The 6525-nt window shown below is 50.5% G+C and overlaps 1 non-coding gene across 1 annotated transcript; it reads left to right on the plus strand.

Annotated features, from left to right (window-relative positions):
- Positions 1-765: 765 nt before the first annotated feature.
- Positions 766-837, plus strand: TRNAP-CGG (transfer RNA proline (anticodon CGG)). Its single transcript has one exon. It is a non-coding gene; the product is annotated as a tRNA-Pro (tRNA).
- The last annotated feature ends 5688 nt before the right edge of the window (positions 838-6525 follow it).

Consider the following 6525-nt stretch of genomic DNA (forward strand, 5'->3'; position numbering starts at 1 on the left):
GGATTTATGGTGTGAGGAGGAATTCTTTGGAATGTAGCTTCCTTTGCCTTGACAGATTTGAGTAGAACTCAGAGCTCCGCAGGGAGCCCTTCTGGTGGAGGACTCTAAACTGTGAATAACCGTTGAAGATCTGGGAGGAAGTCAGGCTCTCGATGTCGTGGAATGATTGTTAAGGGGCAGCTCTGTGACTGCTTAACTGTGATTATCATTCCCCATTGTTATTCAATGCAGTTTTTAAAATTAAAAAAAATATGCAAAAATGTGCTCTGTGTACCTGAGCATGAGAATTGTTCAGAAATGGGAAGTGGGTGCCTGGATGTACATTGCTCAGCATGCAACAGTGTAAACTGTCACCCTTCCCACTTGAGAAGGACCCCCCCCCCCCCGTGACAGCTCATCTTCTTCCCGCCCCCCCGCGGCCCCTCCCCAGACAGCGATGTGTAAAGTTTCCAGCAGCATGAGGGGCTCTTCTCTCTCCCTCCGAGATTAACCACCAGGGGGCGGTACCAGACTGCTATGAAAAGCCCAAGCCTCTTGAAAGCTCAGCCCCTTGTTCCGAGAGAGGACAGGCAGTAAAGTCGTTGGAAGCAAGCTGAAGTGATCCTTCTGCTGGGTGATAGTAAGGACAGGGACAATGGCTCAGTGGTAGAGCATCTGCTTGGTAAGCAGAAGGTCCCAGGTTCAATCCCCGGCATCTCCAACTAAAAAGGGTCCAGGCAAGTAGGTGTGAAAAACCTCAGCTGGAGACCCTGGAGAGCCATGAATGGGGCTGTGGCTCAGTGGTGGAGCATCTGCTTCGGAAGCAGAAGGTCCCAGGTTCAATCCCTGGCATCTCCAAAAAAGGGTCCAGGCAAGTAGGCATGAAAAACCTCTGCTTGAGACCCTGGAAAGCTGCTGCCAGTCTGAGTAGATAAGACTGACTTTGATGGACCGAGGAGGGTCTGATTCAGTAGAAGGCAGCTTCATATCTTCATCTATAAGACAGCAGAAGGGAACACTGACGTTCCTGAGATGGGAGGGACCGTGTGGCTCAGTGGCAGAGCATTTGTTTGGCATGCAGAAGGTCCCAGGTTCAATCCCTGGCATCTCCAAAAAAGGGTCCAGGCAAATAGGTGTGAAAAACCTCAGCTTGACACCCTGGAGAGCCGCTGCCAGTCTAAGAAGACAATACTGACTTTGATGGACCAAAGGTCTGATTCAGTATAAGGCAGCTTCATATGTTCATATTTCTAAGGGGAGGGATGGTGGCTCAGTGGTAGAGCATCTGCTTGGTAAGCAGAAGGTCCCAGGTTCAATCCCCGGCATCTCCAACTACAAAGGGTCCAGGCAAGTAGGCGTGAAAAACCTCAGCTTGAGACCCTGGAGAGCTGCTGCCAGTCTGAGTAGACAAGACTGACTTTGATGGACCGAGGAGGGTCTGATTCAGTAGAAGGCAGCTTCATATCTTCATCTATATGACAGCAGAAGGGAACACAGACGTTCCTGAGATGGGAGGGACCGTGTGGCTCAGTGGCAGAGCATTTGCTTGGCATGCAGAAGGTCCCTGGTTTAGCCCCCAGCATCTCCAGTTGAAAGGACCAGATGGGAGGTGACCGCCACCTGAGACCCTGGAGAGCTGCTGCTGTCGCAGAAGACAGTTAATTTGATGGACTCGCAGAGTCTGATTCAGTGTCAGGCGGATTCATATGTTTATCTAGGCCTTCTCCTGGGCAAGCCCTCTGGAACTGACCTGGAACTCTGAGCTAATCTGATCTCCGGAGCTAAGCAGGGCGGGCCATGGCTAGTCTTTGGATGGGCGGCCAGGGCTGTGATGTGCAGGCCAGCAATGGCCAACCGCCTCTGAGCGTCCTTGGTGGTGAACACTTTGGGTCTCCACTAGGGATCAGATCATGGGGGAGCCTTGATAGTCTGAAGCAGCAGAGCAAAGACTTTCCCCCAATATGTTAAAGAAAATATTTTGTTCATTTTGAATTTTAAAAATGTCTCACGAGCCACTGAGTTCAAGAGGGCTCCTGATCCTTCCTCAAGTTCCTGAGCTATGCCAAAAAGTACTGTTGCTTCAGACCAACATAGTTGCCCACCTGGAGCTCTCGTCTTCTCAGAATGTGGGGAAGTTCAGGCTTGATCTGAGCTAGAACCCACTTATTTCATTTTGGCGACCATCCATGATATCTGTAAAACTCTCCTCCAGCACCCCATTGCAAAGGAAACTACTTTCTTCTTGTCTGCTTCCTTCGTTGTCCAGCTTTCAGGTAAAATATCAGTTGCATTCTGGTGTGTGTGTGTGTGTGTGTGTGTGTGTGGAAAGTGCTGTCAAGGCTGACTTATGGCATCTCCAGCCAGGGGCTTCCAAGGCAAATGTCTTCCTCTCCAGAGTCTTCCTTGGTGGTCTCCCACTCAAGGACTAAGCAGGGCAACTCCAGCCAGGGGCTTCCAAGGCAAATGTCTTCCTCTCCAGAGTCTTCCTTGGTGGTCTCCCACTCAAGGACTAAGCAGGGCAACTCCAGCCAGGGGCTTCCAAGGCAAATGCCGTCCTCTCCAGAGTCTTCCTTGGTGGTCTCCCACTCAAGGACTAAGCAGGGCAACTCCAGCCAGGGGCTTCCAAGGCAAATGCCTTCCTCTCCAGAGTCTTCCTTGGTGGTCTCCCACTCAAGGACTAAGCAGGGCAACTCCAGCCAGGGGCTTCCAAGGCAAATGCCGTCCTCTCCAGAGTCTTCCTTGGTGGTCTCCCACTCAAGGACTAAGCAGGGCAACTCCAGCCAGGGGCTTCCAAGGCAAATGCCTTCCTCTCCAGAGTCTTCCTTGGTGGTCTCCCACTCAAGGACTAAGCAGGGCTGAACCGGCTTAGCTCCTGAGATCTGGCCAGAACAGGCTGTGCTGTGCCGCCTTCTCTCCCTGCATGCTTTTAGTCCATGTCAAAAGTGACTGATAAAATGAGTTTTCCAGGCATCTCTCAAACGTAGACCTGGACTATGTGTCCGTGTGTCTCTTCCCCCACCAAAGACACTCCATTCAGCCTTTGCTGCTGCCTTGCATGGATGACTCATTGTCCCTAGTTTCACAGATGAAGCCCCTCCTAGAACATGGGGGCCCTTTCCTGACAAGACGCATGCTGTTATCAAGGCGAAGTGGTGGGAATGGTGGTGACGCACACGCACAGAGAGAGAATGCACAGGCCATATGCACAAATAACGCTCACGGGCTGCTGTGTGGTTCCAGGGGAGGGGAGCCCTCCCCACCCACAGCATCTGCTCTTAGCCACCCTATCAGACCAGTTCCTAGTTTTGGCCACTGTGTGACCCAGAGTGTTTGACTGGATGGGCCACTGGCCTGATCCAGCCTGGCTTCTCTCATGTTCTTTTGCGTTAGATTGACTTGCTGAATGGATGATGAAAACAAACATCTTTTGCTTGGATGCCTCAGGTTTCTGCAGTACTCCACTCTTGGTGATAAATGCGGGCAAAATATCCAGCCTGCGTGTTTCCTGCATGCCCATGTGCATGACCATCCAGTGCCCACCTGCCATGTGCCATCTCAGCCACCCTCTCCTTCCCCCCCCCACACCCCCGGTCTCAGCAGCCAGGATGGTGGTGCCAAGTGTGTTATCCAGAGTCTCCCATTCATTCCCATGGCAGTGAGCCTCTGTTCTCCTGGGAGGAGCCAGCCCGGCCTTTGGGAGGCAGATCATCTGCCTCCCATTTTTTGGGGGGAGGGTGCCATTTTTTTGTTTTGACCACACTCAAAAAAAATGTCGATCCGGCCCTGATCCTGGATTTTGCAGGCAGGTTCCAGTCATAAAAGCTCAATTTATTCAAATATATTGGGGAGGGGAATATAGAGTTTTCAATCCCCAGTTGGGGGCAGGGGGTCTTCTGGTTTGGAGGCCCTCCCCCTACTTCAGGGGTCTGAATGTCAGCTGGACACTCCATTGTACCCTATGGAGACTGGTCTCCATAGGGTATAATGGAGAATCGATTTGTAGGTATCTGGGGCTCTAGGGAGGGCATTTTTGAGATAGAGGCACAAAATTTTCAGCATAGCATCTGGTGCCTCTCCTCAAAAAAACTGCCAAGTTTCAAAAGGATTGGACCAGGGGATCCAATGCTGTGGGCCCCCCAAAAAGGTGCCCCCATCCTCCATTATTTCCAGTGAAGGGAAGGCATTTAAAAGGAGCACAGTTCCTTTAAATGTGATGGCCAACACTTGCTTTGGAGTTCAATGATGCTTGCCACAACCTTGCTCGTGGCCCCACCCCCAAAGGCCCCAGATGTTTCCTGAGTCAGACCTGGCAACCTGGGGGGGGGCGGGGAGAAGCTGTGTTGGTCTGAAGCAGCAGAGCAAAATTTGAGTCCAGGGGGGCACCTTTCAGACCCCCAAGTTTTCTTCTGGATATAAGCTTTGGTGTGCACCCACACTTCTTCAGATACATTGCAGCTGACTTCCTCAGGCCTTACACCTATGTATCTGAAGAACATTTCAATGCATCTGAAGAAATGTGAATGCACACAAAAGCTTACATCCAGAAAATAACTTGGTTGGTCTGAAAGATGCCACTGGACTCAAACTTTGCTCTGAATATGCGCTATGCAGAGAGTTGGGAAATGCAGTGCCGCAATAGACCCTAACCTTATAGATTTTGAGACTGGAGTGTTTCAAGAGGGGAAGGAGTCAAGGACAGAAATCAGATAAAGGAAGAAAAGTCCAGCTATCCTCTCCAGAGACATCCCCTCATTTACTGTGTTGGAAATGGAATGTCATGGAGGGGGGGAAGGATTTATAGATATGTGGGGTATGCTAGCTTTGAAGTTTTGGGACCCAAGCAGAAAGGTTCTTCCACTTGACAGGAGAGGCAAGTGAGGCAGGGGACATAACCTCAAAGGAACCTAAAACTTTTTGCTTGATGGATGAGGTGAACCAGCAGCCCCTCACTTCTCCGTCTGTTCCTAAGGAGGTTGTCCTTGGACGATGTGGCGAGCCTGCTTTCCTTCTCTGGCACAAGCATTCCTCCTGATGGCCCTGATGCCCCAAGATGCCACCCCCACCCCCCTTCCACCAGGGCTTTTATTTATGCCAAAACCTGTTGCACTTTTGATGTCATCCCTTAGAATGTGTGAAGCAGCAACACACACACCCCCTCCTCGAGAGAGAGAGAGAGAGAGAGAGACAGACAGACAGACAGACAGACAGACAGACAGAGATTGCTGTTGCTGCTGAGGCCGCCCAGGGTTTCTCTCTCCTCCCAAACTCCTGAGAAGCAGCCGAATCACATCTGGAAGGAGAGACCAGGGTGTGTCCAAGTGAGTTTGAGACTCTCTGCTCTTCCTGTTTTGGGGGACGCACTCCACAGGAGTCTGGGCACCTGCTGCCCCTCCCATAACTTGGTTTTCTGACCCCAAAAACGAGGTTTTCCCAGAAGGGTCACGGAGCATGAATAGCATTGCTTGATTTCTCTAATGAGAGGCCCAGGGGCTCAGTTCTCCTGAGAAATCTTTAGGAGAAAGTCCTGTTGGAGAAGTGCTTGCTGAATAGTCAAGGAAAGGCATTTTGCAAAAACAGGTATCTGGCACATAATGCCTCCACATTAGGTGAACAGCAAAATTAGCATTCAGCTTATTGAAGATCCTGCAAACAATGGACTTTGGAATCAGTTGGAATCCTCAGCTTGGCTGAGAGTGGGAGGCAGTTGGTGGGGAGGGCTATTATTTCTTGTCAGTAGAGAGAGACATTTAGACTGAGCTTTGTTACCGGGGTAACAGACATCAACTAAGATCTGCTCCCCGCCCCCGCCCTGTGCACCCCCCTGTCTTCCCAAGCCAGACCTCAATGCCGGCTAGTTGTGCCAGTTTGAGCAGCGAGCTATTGCATCGGCCCATGTGAGACCGTCACACTGGCACATCTCCATGATCCGCTGCCACAGGGTCTCAGATGCCACCCAAAGTCTCTCCAACAAGATCTTAGGATTGCAGTCATTTATCACCTGATTTGAAACATTTCACTCTCCACAAATAGTGCCGGAGGTCACCTGCATCATTAATTTAAAAAATCTATGCAATGTTCTAATCCCCCCCCCCCAAAAAAAGAGCATTAAAACAGTGCAAAAACTCCAGGATGATCCTTTGAGTACATCAGAAGAGCCCTGCTGGCTCAGACAGGGGGTCCATCTAGTCCTGATCAGTTGCTCTGGAGAGTCAAATGAACGAGGAACAGAAGCCAAGGCCTCCCCCTGTTAAGAAGAAAGAGCCTTCCTGGATCAGACCAGTGGCATCCAGATACCCTGGAGGGTCAGATACCCTCTCCTGGTACTGCCTCCCAGCATTGGCATCCAGAAGTTTAATGCCCATGTGTTGTAACAGCCAGCCGCTGAGGGCCTTATCCACCACCATGAATCTATTAGGGTCCTACAGCTGTTGTTTTTAAAGGGAAGTGTAATGTCTTTTTAATGGTTTACCCCTTTGGGGACTCAAACTGGACAAAAGGCAAAAAAAAAAATGTTTTCAGTAGATAAAATTTGAAGCTGCTTAATGG

Source organism: Heteronotia binoei, chromosome 15, assembly GCF_032191835.1.
Source record: "Heteronotia binoei isolate CCM8104 ecotype False Entrance Well chromosome 15, APGP_CSIRO_Hbin_v1, whole genome shotgun sequence".
Lineage (NCBI taxonomy): Eukaryota > Metazoa > Chordata > Lepidosauria > Squamata > Gekkonidae > Heteronotia > Heteronotia binoei.